Genomic DNA, 25,261 nt, shown 5'->3' on the forward strand with positions numbered 1-25,261 from the left:
GCACCTTCCTCATTTTTCCCAAAAATGCACACCATTGCCTCTCTGCTCACATCTCTGCCAGCAGCTCCTTCGAATTTACTTTGGCCAACTCCTCCCTCATACCACTATAATTTCCCTTACTCCACTGAAATGCTGCCACATCAGACTTTACTTTCTCCCTATCAAATTTCAAGTTGAACTCAATCATATTGTGATCACTGGTTCCTAAGGGTTCTTTTACCCTAAGCTCCCTAATCGCCCCGGGTTCATTACATAACATCCAACTCAGTATAGCTGATCACCCAGTAGGCTCAACGACAAACTGCTCTAAAAAGCATCTCTTAGACATTCAACAAATTCACTTTCTTGAGATCCATTACTAACCTAATTTTCCCAATCGACCTGCATATTAAAAGCTCCCATAACGTTGTCCTTTTGACAAGCGTTTTCAATTTCCTGTTTGTAATCTGTAGTCCACCTCCCGGCCACTGCTGGGAGACCTGTACATAACTGCCATCAACGTCCTTTTACCCTTACAGTTTCTTAATTCAACCCACAAGGATTCAACACCTTCTGTATATATACTGCACACACTCACCTTGTGCAAAAATCTCCAGATCCCTCCAAATCCGCTGGTAGGATAGCGAATAAACCAGGATTTTTCCCTCGACCAAAATGGCCAGCACTGAAGGCCTAATTATATTTTGTTAGTTCCATGGGGAGCCCATAATGTTTGATTGCCTGGCATCACTGGATTTAGGTACAGTTATTACCTTTCAACCATCACCTGAACTGATATGGATAACTTCACTCATCTCAACACTGAACTGATTCCACAACAGGGATGCTACAAATCGTGTTCTCAGTATTTATTATTATTATTTTTTTGTATTGCACGATTTGTTGTCTTTTGAACATTGGTTGTTTGTCTGTGTTTATGTGTGGTTTTTCATTGACTAATGTGTTTCCTTGTATCTACAGTGAATGCTCACTAGAAAATGGATCTCAGGGTTGAATATGGTGGCATATATGTACCTTGATAATAAATTTACTTTGGACTTGAAACTGCGATCCAGTTACAGAAGTTTGGCTGATAAAGTCTCAGTCAACAATGCAATTATCACCAATGATGCTGTTATTGACACACTGCAGAAAATATTGGCCTATAACCTTTCTGTCTAAGTGTAATACCACGCCAACTTCATATTCTTCATTTGAGATTTTACATATATTGTAGCCTGTCAAATTCCAGCCCATCTTTCCCAAAACACATAGTTCAGATTTACACCAGCTGTAGTCTCAACCTAAAACTTATATTGTTTGATTAGTGATGTAAAAGATAACAGAAAGAGGAAATTACTAAGTGTATATGTTGGCAGCTTTTGAACAACAAGCAATTCCATTAGAGCAAAATAACAAAAATATTATTAAAGTGGAATATTATTTTTAATTAGATCATAGTTAAATGACATTGAATTGTTGATAATAAACCATATAGTCCCTTTGTTTCTCATTTAAGATGACAAGGGAATGGAATAAATAGGCATTGCTTTATTTATATTAAATGTATTTTGTCATCAGCACTCAGCCCAAAATGCTGACTTTCCGTCTGCCTCCACACATGCTGCCTGACTTGCATCTGTAGACTCTTCTGTCTGCAAATATTAATTCATTTACGTAGTTTTCTGAAGTGACAGTCCGTAACTTATTTTAAAAATTCAACTTTCTCCATTAGTTTACTTCATCTAAGACTAAATTTGAGTGTAAGTGACAGTTGTGGCCACATTCCTAATTGGCTGTTAATCAGGTGTGATTAGAAATGACACCGCTATCCACTGAAATTGTATTGGATTTTCAAGTCATTACCAAGTGAATGAGTCATTTCCTCGATGTAAGAATCAATTTTTACATAGTCGAAGTTGAAAGGACAGTCTATGAGTTCACAAGCCCTCTGGATAATAAAAAACAGTCCATTGATTCCTTTTTTCAATGACATGAACAGAAAATGCTGGAAACATGCAGCAAGTCAGACAGCATTTGCCCAGAGAGATGGGGTGAGAAGTTCAATTGCGTAATGATTGATGCATACTGTAAAAATCAGTTGTAAAATGGAATCATCCATTGACACCCACAATGCTAATGTAACTGAAAATCATGGATTTTGTTGTATCTTTCACCTTCAGAAGATGCAGGGATGACATTGCCCTAATGCAGTTTCTAAATGGAGCCTCTTCTGTCAAAATGATTCAAGTGTAGGAGATTAATACAATATGGAGTGCACAGAGGAAAGCAGATTTAACAACAGTCATGAGCCTTGTACCTATTCTATTTAAGAAGTTCAATAGTTCTCAGGTTTGCTATGAGGGCATAGACAATCTATCAGAGCAATTCAACAGGTTGGGCAGATCTGTTGGGGGAAAGAAATTACCAATGTTTCAGGTTGAAAACTTGCATCAGGACTAATTTCTTTTCTCCCTCAGATGCCATTCAACCCACTAAGTTCCTCCAATAGATTGTTTGTTGCTCCAAATTCCAGCATCTGCTGTTTCTTCTATCTTGATATGGAGGCAGTTGAGATAGAATATGTTTCTTTAAATGAATATCTTGCTGTTGAGTGATAGAGAATTGAGGGGAGATAGAAAATAAAGAACTCAACTTTTGATTTCTAATTCCATCCAGGTTTCCGGATGTGCTCAAGAGCACAATAGCACCTTATTGCATTTAATTTTAAGTTACAGTAGTAACTTTTTCATGTGGTTACACTGACCTGTAACAGAGAGAATTGTCTGAGGCCACTGATGTAATTATATTTTCTGGCACTTTCAGAGCTGTCCTGCACTACATCCCAAAGAAGTCATCATGCATTTTTGTGTAACGTTGCTTAACGTTGATCATCACAAGAAGCGGCAAGAGTAGAGGATTGGAAAGTAGAGTAATTAGATAGGGCAGGCATTGACCCAGGGAGGCTGCTTCTGGATGTTCTGAAGATTGCACATATGTTACTGAGCATCACCTCAGCACCCTTGTCCACCAGCTCCAGGGCCAAACAAAGAAGCAGTCCATATTAGAATTCAGGAAGGCGTTGACATCATATGATCTTGGAATGATTACGTTGTGAGTTAACCTCATGCCACCAAATGCTTGGCACTAACTATCCATCCCAAATGAAAGCCTTACCATTGTCAACATAACATTCAACCACAAGACCCATCATCATCATCATCAGGTGCCATGCCCAGTTTGAGCTTTGACTGCCATGGCCCACACACTCCTGTTTCGGGTCAGGTGGATCAATTAATTGGTATTCATTTCCAGTTCTCTGGCTGCTGTCTCCATCATCATTTGTCTTTGCCTTCCTCTTGCTTTCTTCCCTTCAATCTTTCCCATAATTTCTGTGTATTCTCACTCCTCTTTCCTAATCACATGTCCAATGAAGTTACATTGCCTTTTCATGATCTCATACATTATTTCTCTTTTTGTGCTTGCTCTGCTCATCAGATATTCGTTTTGTCCATGATATTCTTTGCATCCTCCTCAAAAACCACATCTCTGCTGCTTCAATTCATTTCCTCATGTTACTAGATATTGTCCAACATTCTGAGCCATGTAACATAACTGGATAAACGGAACATTTCAGTGCTCTGAGGCGGGTTCTCGTGCCTAGTTCGGTATACTCTTCATTCTCATAAAGGTGTCTTTTGCCATCCCTATTCTTCCTTTGATGTCCATGTTGCACCTGCCATCTGATGTCACCCAGCTTCCTAAGTAGCAAAAGTTCTGTACTTGTTTTACGTCCTCCCCATTTATTCTCATCCTGCAGATAGGATTCTCCTTCTTTTCACCATATATTTTGTCTTTTTGCAATTGATACATAGACCCATTTTTGCTCTTTCTTCAACAACTATATCAATTAAGTTTTGTAGTTCTTCCTCCGTACTTGCAATTAACAGTGTCATCCACATATCTAAAATTATTGATGTTTTCACTGCCAACTTTGATTCCCAAGATGTCTCTTATTTTTTGTAATATTGTTTCACTGTACACATTAAACAAATCAAGGGAGAAGACACACCCTTGTCTAATGCCTCTCTTGATTTTCGTAAACTGACTCACTTCCCTATCTACTCTTACAGCAGCAGTTTGTTTCCAGTACAGATTTCTGATTAGGCAGTGGTCTTTCGAATCTAGATCTAGAGTTTCCTGTAATATTTCAAATAACTTATTATGCTTCATTTTATCAAATGCTTTTGTGTAGTCGATAAAACAAACAAGCAAATCTTTTTGCACTTGAATAGCTCGTTCCGATAGTATCCTTAACATTAATATCGTGTATCTTGTACCTTTGTCTTTCACAAAACCACATTGTTCTTTACCTATTTCAGTTTGTATCTTACTTTTAGCTCTTGTCATCAAAATTCTTAGAACTAGCAGTGATATGACTCATTAAATTTATGGTCCTATGTAATTCACATTCTATTGCTCCAGGTTTCTTAGGAAGAGAGATAAATACTGATTTTTTCATCTCTTCTGGTATTATTCCAGTCTCATAGATGTCATTGATTAAATCAGTAATCAGTAAGTTTTTCAATTCCATAATCTTCAAGGGCGATAATTTCTTCTGTTACTAATTCATCAGGACCCTGCCTTTCCTTTCTTCATCTTATTTATTGCATTATGAACTTCAGATTTTAAAATACTTGGACCTTCAATGTTTTTCTTAATTTCTGGTTTTTCTCCTCGATCATCTTCAAACAGTTCCTGAATATACTCAGTCTATCTGTTCATAATCTCATCTTTTTCCATGATAATGGTACCGTCCTTTGCCTTCAAACATCCACCTGAAGAACAGAGGAGCTTTTTACCAGTGATATTCTTGATTTGTTGATTTAACCTTTTTGGATCAGTAATAGGGATTCTTTCTAATTTCTCACATTCCTGGTTTAACCATTCTTCTTTGGCTTTTTGACATAAGCTTTTAACTTTTTTATCCAAGAACATATATTCTATAGGATTTGCTTTCTTCTGTCTCCTTTCTTCCATTAGATTTTTGATTTCATCTGTCATCCATTTATTCTTTGTGCTTTTTTCTTTTTTAGGAATCACTGACTTTGCTGATTCTACCAAGGCATCCTTTAGAGAGTTAAACTTCATTTCTACATGATATCATCTTCAACAAATTCTATTTCTAGACTTTGAAATCTATTCCTTTCTTCAATTGTAAATTTTTGTCTTAAATTTTCTTCTTTAATTAATTGCGAGTAGTCAAGGGATTGTTCAGGTTTTTGCTTCTTTAGTTTTTAAGTTTTACTTTTACATGACATATTACTGGGTTATGGTCACTCTTACAGTCTGCACCTGGATATGTTTCGCATTGAGTCACTGAGTTTCTAAATCTTTGGTTTATAGTAATAAAGTCAGTTTGATTTCTGGTGTTATCACCTGGACTTTTCCAGGTCCATAAGCGTCTTGAATGGTTTTTAAAGTAGGTATTCATAATGACCCATAATTCCAACCAAAACTGTTTCGGTAGGATTCTGATTTTGGTACACGCAGTCATAATCTAGTTGGGTTCACTTCATCAACCACCACTGGCAAGAACATAACCTGAAAAAGGCACTTGTTTACTATGACCAAACCTACATGTGCCACAATAAAGGACTCAACTCTTGTGTTCTCTATCACTTCTTAGAACACTTAAAATAATTTGCGGCATTCAGTATTAAGGTCCCTGCTTAATTTGTTGTATTAACCATATGCTATGATTAGTACTCATGCCTAACCAGTTCCACTGCAAGTAACAGCTAAATTGGCCAGAAATACCTTAAAAATAATTTTATTATCCAGAATCGATGGATCCAGTGTGATTTCTGATAGATGATAAAATCCACACTGCCTGGTCTTTGCCAAAAAGATAATCAAGATGTTTTCAGAATTTCTTTAATCTACCCGATCGAGTTCTGCTCTCTTTCCTCATGTTTGTCAGCTCCTTGGCAGACTTTTATATGACTGTTCTCAGTTGACATAAGAGGGTTTCCTTTAAGGTCTGACATATCTTGACTATCTGTGTGGCAAAGACCAGGCAGTTTGGATATATATCAAGGGCAACAGGAAAAGAGTGAAAAAGGAAAGACCCATTAGGAAACAAAGCAGCAATCTTTGAAAGGTGCTGGAGAAGTAATACTTTGTATGATCATTCATGAGGAGAATTCAGAGAGGGGAGTCAATGTCCTGATCAATCAAAAATCTATCAACATCTGTCTAATATATATAAAGATTTGGCCTCCACAGCTGCCTGTGGCAAATAATTCCACAGATTCACCACTCTCTGGCTGAAGAATTTCCTCCTCATCTCCATTCTGAGGCTGTGTCTTAGACTCTCCCACCATAGGAAACATCCCCTCCACATCCACTTTATCAAGGCCTTTCACCATTCGATAAGTTTCAATAAGGTCACCCCTCATTTTTCTGAATTCTAGTTAATACAGGCCCAAACCCTTCAAATAACAAGCCATTCAATCATGGAATCTTTTTTGTGAACCCTCTGCAGTTTCAGCACATCCTTTCTAAGAAACGAGGCCCAAAGTGGCTTACAATACTCCGTGAGGCCTCAGCAGTGCCTTACAAAGTCTCAACATAACATCTTTGCTTTTATTTTCTAGTCCACTTGAAATGAATGCTAACATTGCATTTGCCTTCCTCACCACAAACTCAACTTGCAAATTAACCTTTAGGGAATACTACACAAGGACTCCCAAGTCCTTTTGCATCTCAGTTTTTTATACTTACTCTTCATTTAGAAAATAGTTGACCCTTCCATTTCTTTTACCAAGGTGCATCACCCAACACTGTATTCCAGCTGCCATTTCTTTTCCCATTCTTCGAATCTCTCTACGTCCTTCTGGAGCCTCCCTAATTCCTCAAAACTACCTGTCCCTCCACCTACCTTCATATCATCTGCAAACTTTGCAACAAAATCATCAATTTCATCATCCAAATCGTTGACAGATAACATAAAAAGAATTCGTCCCAACATAGACCGCTGTGAAACACCATTAGTCACCAGCAGCAAACCAGAAAAGGATTATTCCCAATCCTTGCCTCCTACCAATCAGCCACTGCTTTACCGTGCTAGCATCTTTTCTCTAATACCATAGACTCATAGCTTGTTAAGCAGCCTCACATGTGACACCTCATCAAAGGCCTTCTGAAAATCCAACTATACAATATCAACCGATTTTTCCTTGTCTATCCTGTTCGTTATTTCTTCAAAGAATTCCAACAAATCTGTCGGGCAAGACTTACTCTTAAGGAAACCATGCTGACTACCACCGATTTATCATGTGTCTCAATGCAGCCATTATGTGAGTTTCTGGGAAAAATAAGAAAGGTGCAGGACAGATATATTTCAAAGATGAAGAAATTCTCGAATGGCAAAATAATACAACAGTGGCTGACAAGGGAAGTCAAAGCAAATGTAAAAAACATAAGAGAGGGAATACAACAAAGCAAAATGAGTGGAACCTGGTCATTCATTCTACCCATATGATTGGTACATATTTTCATTTTTAAATCTTTTTATTAATTATTATTGAAAATCAACAAAAAATACATTAAAGTAATCAAGTCAACATATCAATATATACAATAAGAGTTAAACTAACAAATAACTGATTAACCAAGCTAAACAATGTATCAATAATAATAGGAAAAAACAAAATGTTAAAACTATTTTTTTTGGAAAAAAGGAAGGAAAAAAGAACCCCTACTAACTTAAACAAAAAAAGAACCCTACTAACAAAAAAAAACGAAAAAAAAAAATTGGGAGCACAACCCCGGAGCTATACGCCATACAAGCTTCCATAAAAGAACAACATTAATCCGCCAACTAAATACATTTACACAAGAATCAGAAGGAGACCATCTTAATTAGCTCAAATCAAATGATAGTAACGGGCATAAGAACCCCACCTTTTCTCAAAGTCAAATCAAGGATCAAAAGTTTGACTTCTGATTTTCTCCAAACTAAGACGTGACATCACCTGAGAGAACCATTGTATCAAAGTATATTCCCACTTAAGAATGCTGAGGGCTTGTTCTGAGGTATCCCGGACCCTGGCACCTAGGAGGCACAATACCATCCGGGAATCTCATGCTCCGCCACAGACCCGCCTGTCCGTTCCACTAACTAACACCACAGCATGCTTTTTCTTCCACCACCGCCCCCCCCCCCCCCCACCCAGTTCCCTTCTGAGTCACAGAGCCTGATTCAGCACCAAAGATCCGACCACTGTGACTTTCCTCTGTCAGGTCAACACCTCCCAACAGTATTCAAAGTGATATACAGTTGTCCCTCGGTATCCGCCGGGAAATTCTTCCAGGACCCCCCATGGATACCAAAATCTACAGATGCTCAGGTCCCTTATATAAAATGGCGTAGTATTTGCATATAACCTACACATATCCTCTTGTATACTTTAAATCACCTCTAGATTACTTATAATACCTAATACAATGTGACCTGCCGCATTGCCACACAGCACCAGAGTAAGGCGATCTTTCCAGGACTTGAACCCTGGGGCCTGCTTGGCACTCTTATGGATGTAGGTACGATTGGGCATCTTCTTTCAGAGCAAGCCCGTTTCATCACAATTGAAGACTTGCTCTGGAAGGTAGCCTTTCTCTTCTATGAGCTTCTTGAGCTCCTCTGGGAAACTGATGCTGCCTCGGCATCAGCCAATGCTGATTCTCCCGTGATCTTTAAGTTCTTGAGACTGTAGAGCTTTATGTAGAGCCATCCCTTACTGGCCTTAAACTCCTTCCTCTCACTCTCCTCAACCCCCTCACAGTAGTGCTCATAGATGCTAAGTGCTTTTTCACACATAATTTTGCCATCAACAAGGATATGTTTCTGTGACATGTCCTCCAGCCACGCATTTAATGCAATGCTTTCTCAGTTTTAGCAAGCACTTTATCACGAACCAGAGAGACCATTTTTGCCGTTGTAGGGGTAGCACTAACACTTTCACGAATTTCAGCTTCTTTCAGCTTTATTGTACGAATGCTCGATTCGTTCTTACCGACCTTACAGCTTACTTCGGCAAGCAACATGCCATTTTTCAAAAGATCTAAGATTTTTATTTTCTCAGCGAGAGATAGCACTTTACACTCCCTCTTAGCCTTTGAAGAATTACTTTGACCACTTAATTGCTTTTTAGGAGCCATTTTTTCACAGAAACAAAGGGTGCATACAACATAAGTAGCGAGTGAACGAGACGCGAGGCGAACAATGCTCAAACAACGGGTGCTGGAGAGAGACTGAGGATCTGTGAAATGGCTACAGCAGGGTATACCTACACATCACTTCATTAGCATGGATTAAGCGTAGTGCTTGGTGCGGGGCAAATTCAAGTTTTGCTTTTTGGAATTTCCTGGAATTTTTTTTCGAATATTTTTGATCCGCGGTTGGTTGAATCCGTAGATGCAGAACCCATGGATACGGAGGGTCGACTGTACTTGTTATTGAGGGAGATAGCAACAGGGATATTCCACATTGGCTCTTTAAACCCTTTCCCCTTCCTGACTGTCATCCAGTCTCCTGTGTCCTTCACCTTGGGTTTAACTAACTCTCTATATGTCTTATCTATCACCCCCTCAGCCTCTTGAATGATTGGAGTTCATCCAGTTCCAGCTCCAACTCCTTAACGTAGTTTGCTAGAAGTTGCAGCTGGATGCACTTCTCGCAATTGTAGCTGTCAGGGACATTGGAGGTCTCCCTGCCTTCCCATATCCTGCAAGAGGAGCATTCAACTATCCTGCCTGGCATCTCTATTGTCCTAGCTGAGAAGATATTGTTAAGTACCCCGTAACTGGGTTGCCAAACCAGCAGAAATGGATCACTCTGTTGGAGTCTAGACTACTAGAACTAAGAAAGTTTTATTAAAGAAACAAGCAACACAGTAATCGAAAGGATAATAAATGCAACAGTTCAGCAATGATAAACACACATGTGCACAGAATTAAGATAACAGCATCAATCAAGCTCTATCGTTGTCTAGGGGTAAATGACCAATTTCAAAGTGACACAAAAGTCTAGTTCGATTTAATAGTTCAGTTCGCAGTAATCGTTGCCATGGCGATGGAAAACGTGGGGGGAGAGAGAGAGAGAACGGGAACGACTGATCATTCAGAAACGGCTTCCACTCACAGACCTGCGATATTGCTCACAAGCAGCTTTCGGGCAGGTCCTTGGTGATGTCACCTGAGATCACTGACTGTGACCCCTCCTCCAGATGCGGTCAATCCTCTGCAGTGAACCCGGCACCCAAGCGAGGGTGGACACACACCGGGTTCCCGCTGATCGTACCTTTCCACCCTGTGCGTTGTCCGGTACTTCCCACCGACTCGTGAGAGGCGCACCGCTTCCAGGGTCTCGTTACCTCGGGGTGTCGTGTGTGTCCTGCCTTAGCGAACCTGTCCCTTTTTATCCCCCTGCTGGGGTATCGCCTGTCCATCACTTCAAACAGTTCAGGGTTCAAAGGGGGAGCTGCTCCAGACAGCTCTCTCTTCCGTCCCTTCATTACACATCTCCAGATCGCCTGTCCATCACTTCAAACAGTTCAGGGTTCAAAGGGGGAGCCGCTCTTGACAATACCCAGACTGATGGCTCCTTCATTAACATCTCCAGATGCTGCTTCATTGTTCCTTATCTCTCCCTCCCCTGAGGACAGGTGGCAGATCACTTGCTGATGCCACTGGTGCTAGCCCAGGCCAACAAACATCTTAGTTTATGTGTATTCTCGTCACACTTCCCCCCTTTAAGGATTTTTACCGGGAGGTAAAAATTACAAACATGAATACATTATTTGATACACACACAAATATACATCTTTATCAGCTATTTGGCTAACACAGCGAGTTTGAAGTTGTCAACACCTTGACAGACAGTCATCACATTTTCTGTTCCTTTTATATGTGTTATTAATAATCCCTTAGACCAGGCTCCAACTCAGCAAACTTCATAGTGGCCAAAAACACTGATGAATTGCGATCAATGTAACCTCTCATTTGGTTTTGTCCCGGACCACAATAACAAAGGTCGTCCCATTCCGACTCAGTTTTCTCTCGTAAGGGCTTAGTAGGAGGGGGAGGGGTAGTAACTGCAGAGTTATTGCAAAACTTCCTACAGTACCCCACCATCTCCAAGAGCCTTCTGAGGGCCCTCTTGTCTGTCGGGGTTGGGATGTCAGAGATAGCCCGCACTTTAGCTTGCATCGCTGCCAGCTGCCCCTGTGTCACCTCAATTCCCAGGTAAGTGACCTTCATGTGGCCGAACTCATTTTTTTCAAGGTTCACTATCAAGCTGGCTTCAGACAGCCGTATTACATTGCCAATACACACCTCTGTGTTCGTCAGCCCTTTAGTCACTGAATTACTCATTCTATAGGAATGTTGTTTGCTAGGCTGCCCTATTGTAACAGACATCACCCAACGTCCCAGTTCTTTGCATCGCCTCGGGACAATCAAGCACACGGGTGCGAGTTGTTTAATTACTTCTGCTAAAGATTCGCTTTGTTCGGGGATTAAGGGAGAGACCTTATCAGTAGACCTGGCCAAAACAATAGCCTTCTCCCATCTGATCGATCCCATACTAATCTTTTCAAAATGTTTTTTTTCTCTTATTACGGGGCCCCTAGCTTCATTGATTTCCACGCTAACCCCGACTAGGTTTGTTAGCATATCAAAAGCCGGTGACCATCTCATTCACGTCGGTCATGATCAATAACATTCTTCCCCCTGGGCAGTCGGTAAACCTCTTTCCTGATTCCACCAGCTGTTTCCTCCAGCACCGCAAAATGTCCACCGGGGGGTACCTCGTGGGCCATGTTAAAAACCTCATCCCCATAACTCTTTTGCACCACTCCCCACTCCTCATTTGCGGGTACTGTACTTGATTTCCCTTTTCTCCTTAGCACTTCCTCCTCCACACAATAGCCTACTAGTTCCCTTGTTAAAGCTGTGTCAGAGAGAGCTGCCTCTGCTGAAACCATCAGCCCCTCGCCTCACTCCTGCGTCTGCACAAATTCTTTCCTGGCTACTGCACGTCTGTCTCAGCTCCCTCACTACCTCTTGTCTCACTACACTCCTTCTTTTCATTTTCTACCCCCGTCTCATACAAGGTTGGCAGAAACGTCTCAGCTAAATTTACCACCGCAGCCCCATGATGAACCTGAGTCCATGGGCGGGGCCTCACTGCTGGCAGGCTGACCTGTCAATCTCACGACTGGGAACACGATTCCCCCGGCGATGTCATTACCGAGCAAGACTTCCACGCCTTTCATCGGTAATTCAGACCTCACCCCGATCGTGACTAGTCCAGAGACCAGGTTGCTTTGTAAGTGTATCTGGTGCAAAGGGACTGACTCTGTCCCTTCCCCAACACCTTTGACCTCTACCTCCCCAGTCTGGGTCTCTGAGCTAAACTCTAATACACTCTTCAGTATTAGTGACTGACACGCTCCCGTGTCTCTCCAGATCCGCACTGGAACTGGTTTTAACCCCTCTTTCAATGACACCAATCCAGCCGAGATAAACCTCTCGCGCCTTTCCTGGACTTTGGCAGACCTGCCCTTCCCTAGCGGTTTGCTTAACAGCTCGATACAGCCATTCAAAATTTCCGCTTTTCCTTTTCCCGTCTCCTTCTTTGGGGCAAAGCACCTGGACGCAAAGTGTCCGGCTTTCCCACAATTATAACAGACGACCCCAGGAGACTTCCTACCAGACTGTTCCCGGTCTACCTTATCCTTCTCACTAGTCCCCGGCTTACTTTCTGACTTTTCCGGCGGACTCTCCCCGCCGTCCTGACTACTCTTCTGGTAGCCTTTACTCGGGGCAAACTTCATTTTATGCGTCAACGCATACTCATCCGCTAACTTAGCAGTTGCGGCTAACGTGGCTGCCTCTTTCTCATTGAGGTAGGGTCTCATACCCTCAGGGACACAACCTTTAAACTGCTCAATCAGGATCAGCTGCAGCAGTCTGTCATAATCCCCCTCTACCTCCTTTGAGGCGCACCAACGCTCACAATATGTCTGCATCTCACGGGCAAACTCTAAATACGTGCGGTCCCACTGCTTCCTCGCATTCCGGAACCTCTGCCGGTATGCCTCCGGGACCAACTCATAAATCCTGAGGATGGCCTCTTTCACCACCTCATACCTCTGGGCATCTTCCGCGGACAAAGTGGAGTAAGCTTCTAGGGCTTTCCCTTTCAGTACGCTCTGAAGTAACACAGCCCACTTATCCCTCGGCCGTTCCTGACTTATAGCCACTTTTTCGAAATGGAGAAAGTACCGATCCACATTGGTATCGTCAAATGGGGGAACCAGCCTAACCTCCTGGGTCGCCCGGAACCCTCCACCTTGGTTCGGCACGAGCCCCTGCTCAGCCCTTATCTTTAACTTCTCCAGCTCAAATTCCCTTTCCCTCTGTTTCTCCTCTCTCTCCAACTGTCTGTCCCTCTCTTTCTCTTCTCTCTCCAACTGTCTCTCTCTCTCTTTCTCTTCTCTCTCCAACTGTCGTACCCGGAACTCGTGCTCGAGTCTCAGTTTTTCAAGCTGCACATGTACCGCGTCTCCAGCAGGTTTTTCAATAGACACCACCCCCAGCTCGCCTTGGGGAAACACACCCTTAGATACATAGTACTCTACGATAGCTCTGTGTATCTCCTCTCTCCTCATTTTCGACTTCACCTTCGCAAGATTCAACCGTTTGGCCACAGCTACCAGTTCCGATTTCCTGGCATCCTCTAATGCCTCCAAGGTCGGCGCCTTTATAAATTCCTCAGCCTCTATTTCTGCCGTTTGTCTTTTCTTTCTTTCGGGAATTTTAACCCAATCAATTACTCCGTCCCAAATTTAGCGTTCAAAATCGCGGACGAGAACCCCACTTATGTTACGTACCCCGTAACTGGGTTGCCAAACCAGCAGAAATGGATCACCCAGTTGGAGTCTGGACTACTAGAACTAAGAAAGTTTTATTAAAGAAACAAGCAACACAGTAATCGAAAGGATAATAAATGCAACAGTTCAGCAATGATAAACACACATGTGCACAGAATTAAGATAACAGCATCAATCAAGCTCTATCGTTGTCTAGGGGTAAATGATCAATTTCAAAGTGACACAAAAGTCCAGTTCGATTTAATAGTTCAGTTCACAGTTATCGTTGCCATGGCGATGGACAACGTGGGGGGAGAGAGAGAGAGAGAACGGGAACGACTGATCATTCAGAAACGGCTTCCACTCACAGACCGGCGATATTTGCTCACAAGCAGCTTTCGGGCAGGTCCTTGGTGATGTCACCTGAGGTCACCGACTGTGACCCCTCCTCCAGATGCGGTCAATCCTCTGCAGTGAACCCGGCACCCAAGCGAGAGTGGACGCACACTGGGTTCCCGCTGATCGTACCTTTCCACCCTGTGTGTTGTCCGGTACTTCCCACTGACTCGTGAGAGGCGCACCGCTTCCAGGGTCTCGTTACCTCGGGTGTCGTGTGTGTCCTGCCTTAGCGAACCTGTCCCTTTTTATCCCCCTGCTGGGGTATCGCCTGTCCATCACTTCAAACAGTTCAGGGTTCAAAGGGGGAGCTGATCTTGGCAGTACTCAGACTGATGGCTCCTTCATTAACACCTCCAATTGCTGCTTCATTGCTCCTCATCTCTCCCTCCCCCTGAGGACAGGTGGCAGATCACTTGCTGATGCCACTGATGCTAGCCCAGGCCAGCAAACATCTTAATTTATGTGTATTCTCGTCACAATATAAAGAAGGGAAGGGAAAAAAAACTTCCTTGAGCTTTTCTTTCCATTGCTTTCTCTGACTGAAGCCTTGAAGAGCTAAAGCCTAAATATCACCAGCCTGACTCTGTCTGCTCAGAAAACAGCAACTACAACAATGGCCACTGCGCTTGCCCCTGCCTTCCTTTAATTTGCTCTTGCTAATCAATCCCAAATGCTGACAGGTCACTGGTCAAAGCTCTTTATTGTGTGTGTTGCTATGATGTTTATGGCTAGTTTCTGATTAATTGCTTGTGTATTACAATTTTTGTGCCACCAATCTCCTCTTAACCATTATTGTCATTGCTGGATAACCGTTCAGTGAGAAATGTTGTGAACAATAACTCTGATGTCATCAAGCTAGATGAGTATTCAGTAACATTATGGAATTTTCATATAGCAAATTAAGAAAGCAAAAGCACAATGTTTAGCGTTTTTAAACCTATTGAGAGTGAAATTTGGACGCAAGACTTAAAATTAACATGGAATCTAAGATATCTCAAAGTCTTTAAATTTCAAATGTGTTAACCTTTGGAGGCGGCAGAGATTTTGCTGGCCACCAATCCTAGCTGAACATTATTAGGTATAGCCAGCAGCTGGAAAGGCAAGGAGTGTATTGGCCTACATTCAAAGAGAATTGAGTTATAGGAGTTCAGAGGTCTTACTGTGATTTTATAGTGCTTTGTAGGATTGTGTGCAATTTTGATCTCCTTACCTGAAGAAATATATATTTGCCACTTCATAGGACATGTAATAATGATTCATCAACACTGTCCCCTTTAAGCTGCATGGGTGCACAGCTGCACAGTTACTGAAATGCCCCCCTGCTCATAGTCTTTGATGCTGTGCAGGTGGAATTTTCTATCATAAGATGTGCCGTGTAGTTTTCAGGGCGTAAAAATTTCTGGATCAGAGCAATGGTTGGTCTGCACAGCTGTACAAATAATTAGAGGGAACATTGTTCATCAGCCTGATTCCTGGATTGGGGCTTTGTTATGTGAGCAGAGAGTGAGTAGACTTGGCATGTGTTGTCTAGAAACATGAAAAATGATCTCATTGAAACCGAGTTCCACCCCTCATATCTCTTGATATTAAGGGATGAGAGCAATACAGAGAGAAATGAAGCAGAGGTGAAGGAGAGGAGCGATCTTGATCTTTGTAGCAGAGCAGACATGAAGGACCAAATGGCCCACTCCTGCTTCTATTTTTTATATTCTTTTATTATTAAAATCTTATGCAAACTTTGTGATACAAACTGTCTTTTACAGCAAGTTAATTGATGCCATTTCAATTCTCTTAAGTCTATTGAAGAAGGCTACAAAATAATGCACTCTGTGGAAGAACATTGAGTTACAGACAGCAATTTTGAGGCTTCAATTTTAAAATATATCTGGATGGAAATCACAATAGAACTATCATGTTTTTTAGTATTGTGATGGCAATTGCCAATAATTGGCCCATTCCTGACTAATATAATTATTACCAATATAAAATCCACATTATAAACTCTGCTTCCTTCTCCGTAGTCATTGACTAATCTACTGGTCTAGCATCTGTTAATTTTCCCCATCCCTCTTCCCTTTTCTTCAGTTCCCCACTCCAGCTCCCTTCTTATCTCTTCTCCTTTGGCTATCCCCTGGTGCCTCTCCTCCTTCCTTTTCTCCCATGGTCCACTCTTCTCTCCAACTAGATTCGGTCTTCTTAAGCTTTTCCATGTATCACCTCCCAGCTTCCCACTTCAGCCTCCCTTCATGCACTCATCTACCTTCCCTCTCACCTGCCTTCACCTATCACCTTCTAACTTGTAGTTCTTCCCCTCCAACCAACCTTCTTATTCTGATTTCTTCCCCCTTCCTTTCCATTCTTGATGAAGGGTTCGGCCCAAAACATCATTTGTTTATTGCTTTCCATAGATGCTGTCTGGCCTGTTGAGTTTCTCAAGCATTTTGTATGTGACATTTCAAGATTTTCTGTTCCGTTTCAAATTTGTGGAATCCATTATATTTCATTGTCTCTGCAATTAATTATTTCAATCAGTTTATCCAAAGTCAGGTTAACTGTGAATTAGCAGTATGTCATTACGCACATTTTTTGACAATGAAGGAAACAAAGAGACTGATTGTCTGAAAGAGAACAAAGCTCAGGTGCAAATGGGTAACTATGATGTTGTTGGGATAACAGAGACATGGCTGCAGGGGGATCAGACCTGGGAATTGAATGTACAAAGGTATACGTGCTATCGAAGGGACAGAAAGGTGGGCAGAGGGGGTGGCCCTGTTGGTGAGGAATGAGATTCAGTCCCTTGCAAGGGGGGACATAGAATCAGGAGAAGTAGAGTCAGTGTGGATAGAACTGAGGAACAGTAAGGGCAAAAAGACCCTAATAGGTGTTATCTACAGGCCCCCAAACAGTAGCATGGATATTGGGTGCAAGTTGAATAGGGAGTTAACAATGGCATGTGGCAAAGGAAATGTTGCAGTAGTTATGGGGGATTTCAACATGCAGGTGAACTGGGAAAATCAGGTTGGTACTGGACCCCAGGATAGGGAGTTTGTAGAGTGCCTATGGGATGCATTTTTGGAGCAGCTTGTACGAGAGCCGACCAGGGATAAGGCTATTCTGGATTTAGTGTCATGCAATGAACAGAATTTGATAAGTGATCTTGAAGTAAAGGAGCCATTAGGAGGTAGTGACCATAATATGATAAGTTTTTATCTGCAAGTTGAGAGGGATAAGGGCAGATCAGAAGTGTCAGTATTGCAGTTGAACAAAGGAGACTATGGAGCCATGAGGGAGGAGCTGGCCAAAGTTGACTGGTCAGATATCCTAGCAGAAAGGACAGTGGAACAGCAATGGCAGGTATTCTTGGGAATAATGCACAAGGTGAAAAATCAGTTCATCCCCCGGAGAAGGAAGGATTCAAAGGGGGGAAAGTGGCCACAGTGATTGACAAAGGAAGTCAGAGATAGCATAGCATTAAAAAAGAAGAAGTATAACAGAGCTAAGATGATTGGGAAGATGGATGATTGGGAAATTGTTAAGGAGCAACAGAACTTAACTAAAAATGCAATACGGGGAGAAAAAAAGAGGTATGAACGCAAGCTAGCTAGGAATATAAAGGAGGATAGCAAAAGTTTTTTTAGGTATGTGAAGAGAAGAAAGATAGTTAAGAACAATGTTGGGCCCTTGAAGAATGAATTGAGAGAAATTGTTATGGGAAACAGAGAAATGGCAGACGAATTTAATAAGTACTTTGGATCTGTCTTCACTAGGGAAGACACAAGCAATCTCCCAGATGTATGGATGGGCAAAAGACACAGGGTAACAGAGGAATTGAAACAGATCGACATTAGGAAGGAAACGGTGATGAGTAGACTGATGGGACTGAAGGCTAACAAATCCCCAGGTCCAGATGATCTGCATCCTAGGGTACTAAAGAAGGTGGCTTTGGAAATTGCGGATGCATTGGTGATCATTTTCCAATGTTCCTTAGATTCAGGATCAGTTCCGGAGGATTGATGAATGGCTAATGTTATCCCACTTTTTAAGGAAGGAGGGAGGGAGAAAACAGAGAATTATCGCTCTGTTAGCCTAACATCAGTAGTGGGGAAGATGCTAGAGTCCATTATTAAAAATGAAATAGCGGCATATCTTGATAGCAGTGATAAGATTAGGCCGAGCCAGCATGGATTTACCAAGGGCAAATCATGCTTGACTAATCTATTGGAGTTTTTCAAGGATGTAACCAGGAAGATAGACGCGGAAGATCCAGTGGATGTGGTGTACCTTGACTTTCAGAAGGCATTTGATAAGGTACCACATAGGAGATTGGTGGGTAAAATCAGAGCTCATGGCATTAGGGGGAGGATATTAACATGGATAGAAAACTGGTTGGCAGATAGAAAGCAAAGGGTAGCAGTGAATGGGTGTTTCTCGGAATGGCAGGTGGTGACTAGTGGGGTGCCACAGGGCTCGGTATTGGGACCACAGCTGTTTACGATTTACGTCAATGATTTAGAGGAAGGCATTGTGAATAACATCAGCAAGTTTGCTGATGATACTAAGCTGGGTGGCAGTGTGACATGTGATGAGGATGTTAGGAGAATTCAAGGTGACTTGGATAGGCTGGGTGAGTGGGCAGAAACTTGGCAGATGGCGTTTAATGTGAATAAGTGTGAGGTTATTCACTTTGGGAGCAAGAACGGGAAGGCAGATTATTATCTGAATGATGTGGGGTTAGGTAAGGGAGAAATGCAAAGAGATCTAAGAGTACTTCTTCATCAGTCTCTGAAGGTGAATGGGCAAGTGCAGCAGGCAGTGAAGAAGGTTAATGGAATGTTGGCCTTTATTACAAAGGGAATTGAGTACAAGAGCAAGAAAATTCTTTTGCATTTGTACAGGGCCCTGGTGAGACCACACCTGGAGTATTGTGTGCAGTTTTGGTCTCCAGGGTTAAGGAAGGACATCCTGGCTGTGGAGGAGGTGCAGCATAGGTTCACTAGGTTAATTCCTGGGATGTCCGGACTGTCTTACGCAAAGAGGTTAGAGAGACTGGGCTTGTACGCACTGGAATTAAAGAGATTGAAGGGGGATCTGATTGAGACATATAAGATTATTAAGGGATTGGACAAGATAGAGACAGGAATTATGTTCCAGATGCTGGGAGAGTCCAGTACCAGAGGGCATGGTTTAAGAATAAGGGGTAGGTCATTTAGGACAGAGTTGAGGAGGAACTTCTTCTCCCAGAGAGTTGTGGAGGTGTGGAACGTGCTGCCTCAGAAGGCAGTGGAGGCCAATTCTCTGGATGCTTTCAAGAAGGAGCTAGATAGGCATCTTATGGATAGGGGAATCAAGGGTTATGGAGACAAGGCAGGAACCGGGTATTGATAGTAGATGATCAGCCATGATCTCAGAATGGCGGTGCAGGCTCCAAGGGCTGAATGGTCTACTTCTGCACCTATTGTCTCTTGTCTATTGTCTAATGTGTGTGGAGCATAGAAAGGTAAAGCACTGAGGGAAGAAAATGACCAACATCTATGTTGCATTATACAATGTCTCAATAGATTCCAAAATGCTATAGTTCTAAGAAAGGGAAACATGGTAAGTTCTGCACAACATGGTCCTCTAAATAGTAATTTTATAATAACAATATATTTTAATTTGGTTAACCCAAAGATGGATTTGACCTGCACAACAGATCAAATTACCCTATTCTTTTTTTAAAGTAATACTCTGAGATCTTTTAAGTTTGCCTGAGAGAAAGACATGCTCTTCACTTACAGTATGATCTCATGGAAGCGAAGCATATCTAATACTACAGCATGCCATTGAGGCAATGCAGGACTTGAATGTTATGTAAAAAATGGATTTGCATTAAAAATAATCTTTTTGTTCATGAGAAATTTCACAGTATAAAGTTTTATTGGGGTCAATATCTTGAGAATTTTTGCAAACATATATCATCTGAGTGGCATCCACAGCAGAGTCAATTCCAGACTAATCTTCCTCTATTTAAATTTATGGGAAACTAAGAAGATTTCCTTGCAAGCTTTTAATTTCTTACCACCCAAGTTCTTGTATCGTGTTCCCAGTCTGCACTACCCAAAAACAATCCATCCTGCCGTATGCATTAATGGTGTTAATTTGAATAAAATAATAGACTCCGAACTCAAAAACTAACAAAAGCTGATCAGTTGACATAAAAATGATGACTATACAACACTTACCCCTAGAGTAATCCTTATGCCATGTGAAAATGCAGAATTAGATTGAAAATGAAGTGTGGGCTCAACTTAAGTTAATACATAGACACTTCTCACCCTTTGAATTGCTGGGCAAAGCTATCAGAGTACCTCTGGAAACAGTGATAGATTTAGAGCATATTAAAGGAAAATAGTGAAGAAAAGAGATTTATTTTCAATTAAATCCCAACATACCATTCTGAGAAATCTAAGTAGTTTATTTTGCAGGCTGATATAACTCTGTCTTTCAAGCCAAAAATAAAACATCTTGGAAAGAATGTTTATGTTTTAAATCTAAATCTTAAAACTCCATCAAATAAAAAGGAATGACCAATTTATCATACTATATAACAGGTGTAGCAGCCAGCTTCTGATAAAATTATGGCATCATATATCTCAAAATGTTTTGTTACGAATTTTCTTTAAAAGAAAATTTGAATGAAACTTCCCCTACCCAGCATCTTGTTAACAAATGTACAGTCGCTGGAGTATCTAAGGACTAGATTGCTGTATCTAGGGGCAAACTTGCTGTATTGGAGGGAAATTAGGAATTGCTGTGGTCTGTGTTTCATGGAGACATGGCTCACTCTGGACACCCATGATACACTGGCAAGGCCCAAGTGCTTCTCAATGCATCAGATGGACAGGACTCTGATTCAGAGAAGGCAAAAGGTGGGGCCTGTGTTTCATGATAAACTCTTTGCGGTGCTTGAACATAGGAGTCTTGTTGCACTCTGGTTCCCCCTACCTGGAACATCTGATAGTTAAGTGCTGACCATTCTACTTACCAAGAGAGCTCTCTTCCATGATCTGACTGCAGTTTACATGCAGCCTAAGGCAGGTATTAAGGAATCACTTGATGTATTGAGTGCCATGATGAGCAAAAAAGAAACAGCCTGCCCTAATGCATTTCAAATAATCACTGGACACTTCAATCAAGCTTGTCTGAAGAAATCTCTGCCCAATTATCATCAACATATCTCCTGCAACACCAGGGGTCCCAATACACCCAACCACTACTATTCTAGGTGTGGCGCGTGGCCAAGTGGTTAGGGTGTTGGACTAGTGATCTGAAGGTCGTGGGTTCAAGCCTCGGTCGAGGCAGCGTGTGTGGCCTTGAGCAAGGCACTTAACCACACAATGCTCCAGTCTACCCAGCGGAGAATGGGTACCGGAAAAATTGCTGGGGGTTAACCTTGCGATAGACTGGCGTCCTATCCGGGGGGTGGGGGAGGAGTCTCGTACTCTCAGTCGCTTCACGCCATGAAAACTGGCATAAGCACTGGCCTGATGGGCCACAAGGCTCGTGACAGACTTTAATCTTTAACTACAGACTTTAATCTTTAACTGCTCTTCTATGTTTAAGAATGCCTAATGTTCCACGCCTAGACTGCATTTTGGAAAATCTGATCACTTTTCCACCTACCTGCATACAGGCAAAGGCTAAAGACCAAGGCTCCAACAATAAGGACAACAAAGAGCTAGTCGCAAGAGACTAAGGGGTGATGACAGGATTGCTTTGACTGGGCATTTTCAAGAACTCATTAGAGGATCTGAATGAAAACATTGTGTTGTCAAAGACTTTATAAAAAAATAGGCAGAGATGAGTGTTGTCTATTCACTTTATACTTATAATTGTGAGGTTAAGCATAGCTCCAATGCCATATTTAAGTTTGCTGATGACCCCAATGCCATTGGCTGAATCAAAGATGGTTCCAAATAAGTATATAGAAGGGAAATTTCAAGTCTGGCAACCTCCCACTCAATATCAGCAAGACCAAGAAAATGATTATTGACATCAGGAATTGAATTGAATTGAATTGACTTTATTTCTTACATCCTTCACATATATGAGGAGTAAAAATCTTTACATTACATCTCCGTCTAAGTGTGCAATGTGCAATCATAATAATTTGTAATAAATAGAACAGTCAATGTAACATAGGAATACACTCAAATCAGCGTGAGTTAATCAGTCTGATCACCTGGTGGAAGAAGCTGTCCCGGAGCCTGTTGGTCCTGGCTTTTATGCGGCAGTACTGTTTCCCAGGTGGTAGCAGCTGTAGTAGATTGTGGTTTGGGTGAATCGGGTCCCTAATGATCCTTTGGGCCCTTTTCTCACACCTGTCTTTGTAGATGTCCTGAATCATGGGAAGTTCACAACTACAGATGCACTGGGCTGTCCGCTCCACTCTCTGCAGAATCCTGTGATTAAGGGAGGTACAGTTCCCATACCAGGCAGTGATGCAGCCAGTCAGGATGTTCTCAATTGTGCCCCTGTAGAAAGTTCTTAGGATTTAGGGGCCCATACCAAACTTTCTCAACTGACTGAAATGAAACAGGTATTGTTGTGCCTTTTTCACCACACAGCTGGTGTGTACAGACCATGTGAGGTCTTCAGTGATGTGAATGCCGAGGAACTTAAAGCTGTTTACCCTCTCAACCCCAGGTCCATTGATGTCAATATGGGTTAGCCTGTTTCCATTCCTCCTGTAATCCACAATCAGCTCCTTTGTTTTTGCGACATTGAGGGAGAGGTTGTTTCTTGACACCACTGTGACAGAGAGATTACTTCTTCCCTGTAGGCCACTTCCTTATTGTTTGAGATTAGGCCAATCAATGTAGTGTCATTGGTAAATTTAATTAGCAGATTAGAGCTGTGGGTGGCTACACAGTCATGGGTATATAAGAAGTAAAGGAGGGGACTTGGTACACAGCCCTGAGGGACTCCTGTGTTGAGAGTCAGAGGGGTGGAGGTGAAGGAGCCCACTCTTATCACCCGCCAGCGATCTGACAGGAATCCACCTTCACAAGGCAGGGTCAAGGCCAAGGTCTCTGAGCTTCTTGTTGAGCCTGGATGGAATTATAGTGTTGAATGCTGAACTGTAGTCCAAGTACAGCATTCTCACATAAGCATCCGGAGGAAACCAGAGGCCCATGAGCCAGTCATTATCGGAGAATCAGAGGAGAAGAGGGTTAGCAATTTTAAATTGATTAGTGTTATCAATTCAAAGGATCTATTCTGGTCCCAGCATTTAAGTGCCATTATGAAGAAAGCATGGCAGTGTCTCCGCTTTCTTAGAAGTTTACGAAGATTTGGCATGTCATCTAAAATTTTAACCAACTTCTGTAGGTGTATGGTGGAGATTTTATTGACTGGTCGCATCACAGCCTGATTGAAAACACCAATGCCCTTGTACAGAAAAACCAAAAAGTAGTGGATACAGCCCAGCCCATCATGGGTAAAGCACCCCCATCCTCACCACTACCAATGAGCACACTCACATGGAGCTCTGTCACAGGAAAGCAGCATGCATCATCATCCTCCCTTCTCACTTCTACCATCAGGAAGAAGGTATCAAAGCCTTAGGACTGACACCACCAGCTTCAGAAAGAGTTACAACCCTCAACCAGCTTCACTCACCTCATCACCGAGCTGTTCGCACAACCCATGGGCTCATTTTCAAAGACTCTTCATCTCATATTCTCAATATCTATTGCTTATTTATTTATTTATTTATTTGTTTGTTTGTTTGTTTTTAAAATCTTTTATTATTTCTTTTGTTTTCTCCTTATTTGTGTATTTGCACAATTTATTGATTTTATTTTGCACAATGGTTGTTTTCTGTCCTGCTGGGTGAATTCTTTCATTGATTCTCTTGTGTTTCTTTTATCTACTGAGATTGCTCACAAGACAATGAATCTCAGTGTTGTATATAGTGACATATATGTACTTTGATAATAAATTTACTTTGATCTTTCAACTCTGAACTTACTTTTTGTAGTCCACTGGATTTAGTTAAGAGAGTCAATAAATTAATATATTGTCTCAAAAACCAACAGCTTGCTTTATAGCTTTCTGCCTCAAGTTCACATGCAAACATATTTTGGTAATAATGCTTTCCTAATTACTTTTGACTGATTACAGTTCCTGTTTCCTACCAACTTATTAGTAAAGGCATCCGTTAGTCTTGCGAGACCATAGATCTGCACCCTGAAAGTCTTCACTCTCCAGGGCGCAGGCCTGGGCAACGTTGTATGGAAGATTGGCAGATGCCCATGCTGCAAGTCTCCCCTCTCCACAACACTGATGTTGTCCAAGGGAAGGGCATTAGGACCCATACAGCTTGGCACCAGTGTCGTCACAGAGCACTGTGTGATTAAGTGCCTTGCTCAAGGACACAACACACTGCCTCGGCTAGGGCTCGAACTCATGACTTTCAGATTGCTAGTCGAACGCCTTAACCACTTGGGCACTGGCCACGTGCCCACACTAACTTATTAGTTTAATGTATTTCATCAACCAAATATGATTGACTAATATTTACAACTTTTGGTCTACAGAAAGAAAATATCCATCTAAAATATAAAGAATTTGGCTTCTTTTGTGTGCTGATCATTGGCAGCCACAGAAAGTTTATTATTTTTGAAAGTGTGTTATCTTGGAATAATATATTGACAATGAAGATGTCTTTTTGCATCTCATCAAATGTTCCTTCTGGAGTTAATCTTTTTGGTGTTACTAGCAGCATCATTAGCTTGCCATGATAAGTAAAGGATGAAGTAAGTTAGTTTTAGAATCAGGTTTATTATCACTGTCTTTTATAATTCAATGTTTGTTTTTTAGTAGCATTAATAAGTGTTGAGAGTTTGACTTGGTCGTAAAGATTGCTTGCATTGTTTTTACTTTTTTTTTTGTGTTTAGTGAAT

The 25,261-nt window shown here is 41.7% G+C and overlaps 1 protein-coding gene across 6 annotated transcripts in view; it reads left to right on the forward strand.

Moving 5' to 3' along the window:
• tenm1 (teneurin transmembrane protein 1) overlaps positions 1-25,261 on the forward strand; it is an 802,783-nt gene that overhangs the window by 460,164 nt on the left and 317,358 nt on the right. The window lies entirely within an intron of this gene.

The sequence above is a fragment of the Mobula birostris genome, chromosome 10 (assembly GCF_030028105.1).
Source record: "Mobula birostris isolate sMobBir1 chromosome 10, sMobBir1.hap1, whole genome shotgun sequence".
Classification (NCBI taxonomy): Eukaryota; Metazoa; Chordata; class Chondrichthyes; order Myliobatiformes; family Myliobatidae; genus Mobula; species Mobula birostris.